The sequence below is a fragment of the Aotus nancymaae genome, unplaced genomic scaffold, assembly GCF_030222135.1.
Source record: "Aotus nancymaae isolate 86718 unplaced genomic scaffold, 86718_ANA_hifiasm-v0.15.2.pri h1tg000038l, whole genome shotgun sequence".
In the NCBI taxonomy this organism is placed as follows: domain Eukaryota; kingdom Metazoa; phylum Chordata; class Mammalia; order Primates; family Aotidae; genus Aotus; species Aotus nancymaae.
This window is the reverse complement of record NW_026988452.1, coordinates 1,803,414-1,816,378: the sequence shown is the minus strand read 5'-3', so window position 1 is coordinate 1,816,378 and position 12,965 is coordinate 1,803,414. Positions and strand designations below refer to the sequence as shown.

General features: G+C 39.1%; 1 protein-coding gene across 1 annotated transcript in view; it reads right to left on the bottom strand.

The window, feature by feature from the left end:
* Positions 1-12,965, bottom strand: part of ULK4 (unc-51 like kinase 4) — a 660,641-nt gene that overhangs the window by 478,365 nt on the left and 169,311 nt on the right. The window lies entirely within an intron of this gene.

The following is a 12,965-nucleotide window of genomic DNA, read 5'->3' as shown; positions in this document are numbered from 1 at the left end:
TGGATAAGGTCTGCAGATGAGCTAACAACACTGAATCAATGCCAATTTCTTGATTTTGAAATTCATAGCTTGTTTCAAGGAAACATTCTATAAGAGAAAATACAACTCACCTGCAAAATATTCTCAATAGTCACACAACCATTGAAAAGAAGCTGAAACTCATCATGGTGTCTGCGGTCCTTCGTGATCTGGCTTTTCATTGTCTCTCCAAAATCAGGCATCAAACCATCAACTCCACTGAACACCCTCAACACTCACCAGGAGGAAATTTAAAAAGGAAGATGAGAATACTGAACAAGGGAAAGCAGCAAAGGGAATCCCAGGATGATTCCAAGGTGACCGCCTTCACCAGACGGAGGGCAGCCTACCTGCGCGGAAGCCAGTCAGAGGCCCCCAGAGAACTCAGGAGAAATCAACTGGCAGACTGTCTGAATCTGAAACAAAAAGTGATGTAAACCAAGAAAGGTCCGCTAGATACCAATCTACATAAATTAACAGACTGAGCACATATGCATGTTGGAACCTGTCCCATGTCCTACTTCAAAATAAACACCAAACAAACCTAAGATTTAAAAAATAAACACAAAATGATTCAAAGATCTAGAGGAGGCCACAGGAGGCAGGGATACAAACATATACACATACGTATACACATATTTCAATCTCAGACTGGGGAAAATGTTCACAAATAATTTATTAGAAAGAACAAAATAAGCATGAGAAATGTAAATACAAAAAAAAGTCAAATGCTACATAGAAATAAAGAAAGAAACCATACAAACTACAGAATATATTTGCAGCACATTTTATGAATAAAGGGGTGATTTTCTTGATACATAAATATCGATAACTAAGAAAAAAACTAAAGAACTAAGAAAGGAAGAGCTGAGAAACAGACGAAACCTCTGATCTCTTCCACATGGAATATCGCATTAACCAAAGATAATTTAAGGTATTTCAAAAAATACAGAACATAGGGGGCAAGTTTCATATAAAGGTATCCATAAATACCCATTTCATATAAAGATGACAAAAAATGAGAATCGAAAACATTTCAGCTGATAAAAACTCTCTGATTTTACCTGCTATGGCCTGAATGATCTCGCCTGCCCCCATTCAGACGTTAAACACGATCCCCAATATAATAGTGTTAAGAGGTGGAGCCTTTGGGAAGTACCTGATTAATGAGGTTATATAAAAGAGGCCAGGAGTGAGGTGATTTACCCCTGCTAACACGTAAGGACACCGAGAAGGTACTATCTATGACAAATGGGCCCACGCTAGACACCAAATCTGCTAGTGCCTTGATCTTGGACTTCCCAGCCTCCAGAACAGTGAGCAATAAATTTCCATTATTTATAAATTACCCAGTCTACAGTACCTTGTTATACCAGCCCAAACATACTAAGATACCATTGAATGAAAACAAAAAACAAAGCAAAATTGTGGGAGAGGTAAACCGAACTGGAACAGCTCGATTTGAAGGAACTATCATTAAACAAGCATTTACAGACATCAAAAAGGTCCAGGTTACTTCGTTATACGAGACAAGGAGGTATAGACAATATACCTTAGGAACACAGATGCAGAAACTCCTCAACAAAATACAAGCATGTTGATCCGGCAATATATTAAAAGAATAAAACATTATGACCAAGGGAGGTTTATCCCAGGAATCAAAGGCTGATTCAACATTTGAAAAACAATCAGTGTAATTCATCATAATTAATCAATGAAACAAGAAAAATAACAATATCAATTACTAAGCAAAAAGCATTTGACAAAATTCAACATCCATTCATGATTAAAAAAAAAAAACAAAAAAAACACACTCAGAAACCTAGAAATACAAGAGGCCTCCTCAGTCTGAAAAAAGGCAACTAGGAAAAAACCCTACAGCTAGCATCATGCTTAGTGATGAAAGACAAGGTGTTTCCCCAGAAACTGGGAAGAAAACAAGGACGTCCACTTTCATCATCCATGATTCAGTATTTTACTGAAAGCTGTTCCAGTATGAGAAGAAAAATAAATAAAAGACATTTAGATTTGAATGAAAGAAACATTTGCAGATGACATGATTGTCTTTGTAGAAAATCCCAAGGAATTTACCAAAAAGCTTCTATAACTTACAAGTGAGTTTAGCAAGATCTGGTATATTTCAATATACCAATAATGAACAATTGGAAAATAAATCATTTTTAAAGTATCACTTTTCAATAGCTCCAGCCATGATAGCAACAAAGTATAGCTTTCTCTCTAGCAAAACATCTAGAGAATCTGTACATGATAAACTCTAAAAGAGTAATGAAAGAAAACTCTTGAAATATATAAATAATGAAGAGACATTCCATGTTCATGCAGTAAGACTCAAGTTAGTCGTCAATTCATTGACCTGTAGACTTAATGCAGCTTCAGTGAAAACCCCAACAGGATATTTTGCAGATATAAACTAAGTTTAAAATTTGTATGGAAAGGTTAAAAAAAAAAAACCTAGAATATGAAAACCTATTTTGGAGGATATGCAAGAATCACACAATAATTTTAAGACATACAAAAAACTATAGTAATCAAAACAATTAGTGTTGACAAAATAATAAACATATAGAACAAGGAAACAAAATAGAGTTTAGAAATACAGTCCATTCGTTTATGATAAAGGTAAAAGGATAACCACGTCACCAAATGATGCTGGAACGACTGAATATCCACACACAAAAATATTAACTGACACGCATTCCTCACTCCATATGCAAATATTGACCCAAAAATGTATCATACAACCTAATGTAAGTAAATGTCACCAAAATTAAAATTTCTCCTCTGTGGAGCACACACTGGAAGAAAAGACAAGCCAGATACTGACAGAAAATATTTGTAACCAGAACATACTAAAAACTCTCAAAACTCAAAATTAAGAAAAAAAAATTTAATGAACAAAATATTTAAACAGACATTAAACAGATACAAATAAAATACGTATCTGTCGGACATATATTTGTAAGGATGCCCGATATCATAATCATTCCAGTAGCACAAGCTAAAATCATACTGAGATGTAACCATGGACTTAGCAGAATAACTACCATGAAAAACGGTGCGCATGTAGAGCAACTGAAGGTTTTCATACGTTGCTAGAGGGAATGCAGAAATGGTACAGGAATCGTGGAAAACAGTCTGGCAGTTCCATTAAAATGTTAAATAGATACCTATCATATATGCCTCAACCATCCTACTTCTAAATACTCTAATGAAATAGAAACTTAAATTCACACAAAACCTTGTACACAAAATTTGATAGCAACACGTATCTGCAATACAGATTGAGTATCCCAAATCCAAAAATCTGAAACGTGTAACGCTCCCAAATCCAAAACATTTTGAGCACTGACAGGATGCAAGTGGAAAATTCCACACATAAGTACTTAACACAAACTTCGTTTCATGCACCGAAAATATTTAAAATATTGTATGAAATTACCTTGGTCTTATTTTATGCAAGGTGTATATGAAACATAAATAAATGTGTTTAGACGTGGGTCCCAGCCCCAAGGTATCTCGTTATGTATACACAAATATTACAAGGTCCAAAAACACTGAAATCTGAAACACCTCTGGTCTCAAGCAGTTTAGATAAGGGATATTTAACCTGTAGTCAAAAGCTGACAACAGTTCACACGTTCTTCAATGTGTACATGAATAAACCATGGTACATCCACATAGTGAAAAGGTACTCAGCAGTAATCAAGCATTGCTACATGCAGCGACGTGGAGGAATCTCAACCGCATGATATTAAGTGAGGAAACCGGCTGCAAAGATCATATGCAGCACGATCCCACTCATACGGCATTCTGCAAAAGATAAAGCTACAGGGGCAGAGACGACATCAGTGATTGCCAGGGACTGGGATGAGGGTGGCTTGCCTAAGAAAAAAAGCAGCCCAAGGTCATTCTTTGGGATACTGGAATTGTTCTGTATCTTTCTGGTAGTGGTAACAAGAGCCTATGCATATATTAAACCTCATACAACTGAGTCCCCACAAAAGTAATTTTTTTTTTGAGACGGAGTTTCGCTCTCGTTACCCAGGCTGGAGTGCAATGGCGCCATCTCAGCTCACCTCAACCTCCGCCTCCTGGGTTCAAGCAATTCTCCTGCCTCAGCCTCCTGAGTAGCTGGGATTACAGGCACGCGCCACCATGCCCAGCTAATTTTTTGTATTTTTAGTAGAGACAGGGTTTCACCATGTTGACCGGGATGGTCTTGATCTCTTACCTCGTGATCCACCCGCCTCGGCCTCCCAAAGTGCTGGGATTACAGGCGTGAGCCACCGCGCCCGGCCAAAAGTAAATTTTATTAAAAGTAAACTTCATTGTATATAAATTCTAACATTTAAAAATATTGTATGTATATATAATATTTATGTATAATATATAATACACTGTTACATACTATATAAGATATATTATGTATATTATAGTACATGTGTACATATGTGTACATATTATTGTGTGTATATATGTACATACATATATTAATTATACAAACATATATGTACATATTATATGCCATTCACAACAATGTATAACACAATGATTATAGCAATGAATGTTATGCCTTAAACAGTATAGCAACCACCTTTCTAAAGTAAAAATTACATAGGATAGGAGAAGCAATAAAATATTTTATCACACCACTGTCAGTCCGAGACTTTTAAAAGAACAAAAATGAGGATATAAAAGATGTAAATAACATAAACAATATATAAGATATTATGGGTAGATATCAAATTTTACACTCCAATAATGAAGCATATATCTTTTTCTAACCATAAAACGCTCCTTTAAATTGATCATATAACAGATCATGAAAAAATATTAATATATTACACAAAGTAAAAATAATTTTTATGATCACAATGCAATAAAACTAGAAATCAGGCTGGCACAGTGGCTCACACTTATAATCCCTGCACTTTGGGAGATTCAAGCAGGAGAATTGCTTGAGCTCAGGAGTTCCAGAACAGGCTGGGCAACATAGCAAGGCCTCTTCTCTACTTAAAACAAATAATAATAATAATTAGCCAGACATGATGGCATATGCCTATAGTCCCAGCTACTTAAATGGCTGAAGTGGGAGGATCACATGAGCCCAGGAGGTCAGTGCTACAGTGAGCTATAATCACATCACTGCACTCCAGCCTGGACAACAGAGTGAAACCCTGCCTGTCTCAGGGAGAAAAACGAACAAATAAAACTAGAAATTAATTAAAACATCAAGAATCCAAAAGGCCCTTCTACCTGCAAAATATTTTTAACTCTGTATTAAACAAACCTTAAGAGAAAATACAAACCAAAACTGCAGAACTTAAAAATACTGGCTCTTACTCATTCTATCCAACGATATTTTTGTACCCATTAACCACCTCTTCTCCCCCCTCCACTACCCTTCCCAGCCTCTGGTAACCACCATTCTATTCTTTATTTCCATGAGTTCAACCATTTTAAGTTTTAGCTCTATGCACCCACAAGAATTTAGAATGCTTTTTTTAATCTTAAAAAACAATAAGTAAACGAAATAAAAAGATAGCAGTAAAAACACTATTGTAGCAGCCTGTTCTCACCCGGCTATTACGATACTACCTGAGACTGGGTAATACAAAAAGGAAAGAGTTTTAATTAACTCACAGTTGCACACAGCTGGGGAGGCCTCAGGACACTTACAGTCATGATAGAAGGTGAAGGAGAAGCAAAGCATGTCTTACATGGTGACAGGAAAGAGAGCTAGAGAGCAGGAAGTGCCGCACCCTAAAACCACTGGCTCTCAGGAGAACTCACTCACTATCACAAGACGGCAGGAGGGAAGCCACCCCACGATCCAGTCACCTCCCACCGCATCCCTCCCTCCACGCCTGGGGATTCCAATTCAAGATGAGATTTGGGTGGGGACACAGGGGCAAATCCTATCAGCCACATACGGGATATGATAAAAGTACAAATAAAAAATATATGACCCGTAATTATATTTGGAAATAAAATAATAAAAATATCTGAATCTCCAACATAAAAAGCTGAAACATGAAAAACAAAGCATGCCAAAATGAAGCAAGAAAGGTGTAAGCAGTAATCAATGAGGTGGGAAAACAATTTTTAAGGAAAGTGATAAATCAAAATCCTGGCTCTTTGAAAAATATCAACAGGCCGGGTGCGGTGGCTCACGCCTATAATCCCAACACTTTGGGAGGCCGAGATGGGCAGACTGCCTGAGCTCAGGAGTTCGCGACCAGCCTGGGCAACACAGTGAAACCCCATCTCTACTAAAAAAAAAAAAAATAAAAAAAATTAGCTGGGCGTGGTGGCATGTGCCTGTAGTCCCAGCTACTCGGGAGGCTGAGGCAAGAGAATTGCCTGAAACTGGGAGGTGGAGGTTGCAGTGAGCCAGGATCGCGCCACTGCACTTCAGCCTGGGTGACAGAGCAAGACTCTGTCTCAAAAGAAAAAAAAGAAAAATACCAACAAAATAGGTAACTTACTAACTAAAATCAAGAAAAAGGGGGAGATAGCAAAGATATACAAAAAAGAAATGAAAAGAGGGAAATTACCATTGTCGGCTTTCATATAACAGAGTAAAAGCTGTATATATCACCTATAGCAGCAGCTGGCATTTTATCGTTGTATAATATTCCATTGTGTGAATACAGAAACATTTACATATCCATTCTACTCCTGGACATTGGGTTATTTAGAGTTTGGGTCTATTATGAGCAAAGCTGCCATGGACATTCTTCCACGTGTCTTTCTGTGAACACGTGCATTCACTTCTCTTGGGTCTACACCCGCCAGGAGGATTGCTACATTAAGAGGCAGGCATCTATCTAGCTTTATTAGAGACTGCCAAGTGGCTCTCCAAAGTGGCTGCACCAACCTACTCTCCAGCAATATATGAAAGCTGCAATTGTTTCACAGCCTCGCCAACAGTCACTGCTGTCCGTCTTTTTCTTTTATTTAAATGTTTAATTCTGAGCTTAGAGCAAATATTAATAAATACACATGGCAGTCAATTCAGAAGAAACTTTCTAAAAAGTCTACTGTTACTCACTTGAAAGCAACCCCAAGGATAATGCATTTCTTTTTCTTTTTTTTTTTTCTTTGACACAACTGAGCAAACCTTCTGCAGGAAAGGACAATACATTTCTTATTCTAATCCATGAAGAATTTTCAAAGTATTCACGGCAAAGAAGAAAACCTATTTAAATCTCCCTGACAAGGAGCAAAACACAAGACTTTGGCATAAACAATAATAAACCAAGAAAATGAAAAAGTGTATAAATTTAAAGAAGATCATCTTACAAGTGATTTAGCTATGCTTTAAAGATGTTCATTTATATTTAAATGCATTTTATTAAATTTTATATTAAAACAAACATTTTCTTAAACGCTTAGATGTAGCACTTAAAATTCAAGTCCAGAAACACGGTAAAAATACAACTGGTGCTTCTTCCTTTGGGGATCCTAGTAAACTGACCAGATAACCATAAAGATTGAGGACTCCGCAGTTTCCACTACAATTACAGTGTAGCTTTTGAAATCTCATTAATAAACAGCAACAAAAATACAAACCGTATTAAAAAAAAAGTGGGTCAGGCATGGTGGCTCACACCTGTAATCCAAGCACTGTGGGAGGTCAAAGCAGGAGGACCGTTTGCGACCATCCTGGGCAACACAGCAAGGCCCTGTCTCTACAAAGAAAACAAAATACTTACAAGAGAAATGTAGGATTTAGACAAAGAGAACTAGAGATTTTTACTGAGTGGTAAGAGGGCACTTGAATAAATGGAGTGGCAAAGAATTTGAGCTTTGGAGTCAGTAAGACCTGAATACAAATGGCGCATTTCTTAACAAAATAACCACTGTGCTTCAGTTTCTTCAACTTTAAAATAAAGTGGAAGAATTACAATGACACTTCTCATAGGTCTGATGTAATGACTGAATGTTTTTGTACAAATATATAATAAAAATATCATAATGCATAAATCTGCAGGAAGTATTCATTTTTGAGGACTTCTGGAAGATGGCTGAATAGGAACAGCTCCAGTCTGCAGTTCACAGCAAGAGCGCCAGAAGACAAGTGATCTCCGCATTTCCAGCTGAGGTGCCAGGTTCATCTGACTGGGACTGGTTAAACAGTGGGAACAGCCCAAGTGGGCAAGTCAAGGTAGAGTGGGGCATCGCCTCACCCGGGAGGCGCGAGGGGCCGGAGAATGCTCTCTCCCAGCCAAGGGAAGCCATTAGGGACTTTTCCAGACACTCCAGCACTCCAGCTAAGATACTGCGCTTTCCCATGGTCTACACAACCCGCAGACCAGGTGATCCCCTCTGGTGCCCACAACATCACTGCCCCAGGTTTCCAGCACAAAACCGGGAGGCTGTTTTAGTCGAGTGGTGCCTGGAACGCCAGCGAGACAGAACAGCTCATCTCCCTGAAAAAGGGGGCTGAAGCCAGGGGGCCAAGTGAGCTGGCTCAGCGGATCCCACCCCCATGAAGACCAGCAAGCTAAGATCCAGTAGCATGAAACTGTCACAGCCAGCATAGCAGTCTGAGCTCAACCTGGGATATTGGAGCGTGGTGGGGGCAGGAGCGCCAGCCATTGCTGAGGCTCAGGTAACATTTGTTTCAATGTTGCCTGTGTAAACGAAGCCACTGGGAGGTTACACAGCAGCTGAGCAGAGCCCAGCACAGCAGCTCAGCGAGGCCTCTGCAGGCAGACTGTCAAGCAGATTCCCTTCTTGCTGGGCAGGGCATCTCTGAAAAAACAGACAGCAACCCATCGGGGACTTGCAAAGCCCCTACCTTCCTGGGACAGAGCATCTGGGAAAAGGGGCGGTTTGGGTTCCCCTGAGCAGACTTAAACGTCCCTGCCCAGCAGCCCTGAAGGGAATAACGCATCGCCCAGCACAGTGCTTGAGCTCTGTTAAGGGACAGACTGCCTCCTCAAATGGCTCCCTGAACCCCCTGCGTATCCTAACGGGGAGACACATCATACAGGAGAGCTGTGGCTGACATCTGGCAGGTACCCTTTTGGGACGAAGCTACCAGAGGAAGGAACAGGCAGTAACCTTTGCTGTTCTGCAGCCCCTGCAGGTGATTCCCAGGCAAGCACGGTCTGGAGTGGACCTCCAGCAAACTCCAGCAGACCTGCAGCAAAGGGGCCTGGCTGTTAGAAGAAAAACTAACAAACAGAAAGAAATAGCTTCAACATCAACAGAAAAGACATCCACTCAGAAACCCCATCCAAAAGTCACCAACTTGGAAGACGAAAGGTATATAAATCCACGAAGATGGGAAGGAACCGCACAAAAAGGATGAAATCACCAAAAGCCGGAACACCTCTTCTCCTCCAAGGGATCACAACTCCTCACCAGCAAGGGAACAAAACTGAATGGAGAATGAAATTGACGAACTGACAGAAGCAGGCTTCAGCAGGCGGGTAATAACAAACTGCTCTGAGCTAAAGGGGCGTGTTTGAACCCAAAGTAAGGAAACTAAGAACCTTGAAAAAAAGGTTAGATGAAATGCTAACTAGAATAACCAGCTTAGAGAAGAACATAAACGACTTGATGGAGTTGAAGAACACAGCACAAGAACTACGTGAAGCAAACACAAGTTTTAATATATGAATCGATCAAGCAGAAGAAAGGATATCAGAGATTGAAGATCAACTCAATGAAATAAAGAGAAGGCAATACAAGAGAAAAAAGAGTGAAAAGAAATGAACAAAGCCTCCAAGAAATATGGGATTATGTGAAAAGACCAAATCTTCGTTTGATCAGTGTACCTGAATGTGACGGGTGAACAAATCCAAGCTGGAAAACACTCTTCAGGATATTATCCAGGAGAAAATCCCAACCTAGCAAGGCAGGCCAACATTCAAATGCAGAAAATACACAGAACACCACAAAGATATTCCTCAAGAAGAGCAATCTCAAGGCACATAATAGTCAGATTAACCACAGTTGAAATGAAGGAAAAAATGCTAAGGGCAATCAGAGAGAAAGGCCAGGTTACCCACAAAGGGAAGCCCATCAGACTCACAGCAGATCTCTCAGTAGAAACCCTACAAGCCAGAATAGAGTGGAGGCCAATATTCAACATCCTTAAAGAAAAGAATTTTCAACACAGAATTTCATATCCAGCCAAACAAAGCTTCATAAGCAAAGTAGAAATAAAATCCTTTATGAAAAAGCAACTGCTGAGAGATTTTGTCACCACCAGGCCTGCTTTACAAGAGCTCCTGAAAGAGGCACTAAACATAGAAAGGAACAACCAGTACCAGCCACTCCAAAAACAAAGCAAACTGTAAAGACCATCTACACTATGAAGAAACTGCATCAACTAACAGGCAAAAGAGCCAGCTAGCATCAAAATGGCAGGATCAAATTCACACATAACAATATTAGCCCTGAAAGTAAATGGGCTAAAAGCCCCAATCAAAAGACACAGACTGACAAATTGGATATAAAGTCGAGACCCATCAGTGTGCTGTATCAAGAGACCCATTTCACATGCGAAGACACACACAGGCTCAAAATAAAGGGATGGAGGAAGACTCACCAAGCAAATGGAGAGCCAAAAACAGCAGGGGTTGCACTCCTAGTCTCTGATAAAACAGACTTTAAACCAACAAAGATCCAAAGAGACAAAGAAGGACATTACATAATGGTAAAGGGATCAATGCAAGAAGAGCTAACAATCCTAAATATACGCACCCAATACAGGAGCACCCAGATACATAAAGCAAGTTCTTAATGACCCACAAAGAGACAGACTCTCACACAATAATAGTGGGAGACTTTAACACCCAACTGTCAATACTAGACAGAAAATTAACAAGGATATCCAGGACTTGAACTCAGATCTGAACCAAGCAAACCTAATAGACATCTACAGAACATTCCACACCGAAACCACAGAATATACATTCTTCTCAGCACCACACCACAGTTATTCTAAAATTGACCACATAATTAGAAGTAAAACACTCCTTAGCAAATGCAAAAGAATGAAAATCATAACAAACAGCCTCTCAGACCACAGTGCAATCAAATTAGAACTCAGGATTAAGAAACTCACTCACAACTGCACAGCTACATGGAAACTGAACAACCCGTTCCTGAATGACTACTGGGTAAATCACAAAGTTAAAACAGAAATAAAGATATTCTTTGAAACCGATAAAGACAAAGACACAATGTACCAGAATCTCTGGAACACATTTAAAGCATTGTCTAGGGGGAAATTTATAGCACTAAATGCCCACCAGAGAAGCGAGGAAAGATATAAAATCGACACCCTAACGTCACGATTAAAAGAACTAGAGAAGCAAGATCAAACAAATTGAAAAGCTAGCAGAAGGCAAGAAATAACTAAGATCAAAGCAGAACTGAAGGAGATAGAGACACAAACACCCTTCAAAAAATCAATAAATCCAGGAGCTGGTTTTTTGCAAAGATCAACAAAATAGATAGACCACCAGTCAAACTCAAAAAAAAGAGAGAAAAATCAAATAGATGCAATAAAAAATGATAAAGGGGATATCACCACTGATACCACAGAAATACAAACTGCAATCAGAGATTCAACACCTCTATGCATATAAACCAGTAAATCTACAAGAATGGATAAATTCCTGGACACGTACACCGTCCCAAGACTAAATCAGGAAGAAGTTGAATTCCTGAATAGACCAATAACAAGGTATGAAGTTGAGGCAGCAATTAATAGCCTACCAACCAAAAAGAGTCCAGGAGCAGAAGGGCTCACAGCCAAATTCTACCAGATGTAGAAAGAAGAACTGGTACCAATCCTTCTGAAACTATTCCAAACAATGCAAAAACAGGGAATCCTCTCTAACTCATTTTATGAGACCAACATCATCCTGATATCAAAACCTGGCAGAGATGCAACTAAAAAAGAAAATTTCAGGCCAATATCCATGATGAACATTGATACGAAAATCTTCAATAAACTACTGGCAAACCAAATCCAACAGCACATCAAAAAGCTTATCCATCACAGTCAACTCAGCTTCATTCCGGGGATGCAAGGCTGGCTCAACATACACAAATCTATAAACATAATCCACCACATGAACAAAATCAAAGACAAAACCACGATTATCTCAATAGATGTAGAGAAGGCCCTCAACAAAATTCAACAGCTCTTTATGCTAAAAACTCTCAACAAACTAGGTATCGATGGCTTGTATCTCAAAATAATAAGAGCTACTTATGAAAAACCCACAGCCAAAATCATACTGAATGGGCAAAAACTGGAAACATTCCCTTTGAAAACTGGCACAAGACAAGGATGCCCTCTCTCACCACTCCTATTCAACACAGTATTGGAAGTTCTGGCTAGGACCATCAGGTAAGAGAAAGAAATAAAGGGTATTCAAATAGGAACAGAGGATGTCAAATTGTCCCCATTTGCAGATGACAGGACTGTATATTTAGAAAACCCCATTGTCTCAGCCCAAAATCTTAAGATGATAAGCAACTTCAGCAAAGTCTCAGGATACAAAATCAATGTGCAAAAATCACAAGCATTCCTATACACCAGTAATAGAAGAGAGCCAAATCATGAGCAAACTCCCATTCACAATTGCTACAAAGAGAATAAAATACCTAAGAATACAACTAACAGGGGATGTGAAGGACCTCTTCAAGGAGAACTACAAACCACTGCTCAAGAAAATAAGAAAGGACACAAACAGATGGAAAAACATTCCATGCTCATGGTTAGGAAGAATCAATATCATGAAAATACTGCCCAAAGTAATTTATACATTCAATGCTATCCCTATCAAGCTACCAATGACTTTCTTCACAGAATTGGAAAAAACCACCTTAAACTTCATATAGAACCAAAAAAAAGCCCGCATAGCCAAGACAATCCTAAGCCAAGAAACAAA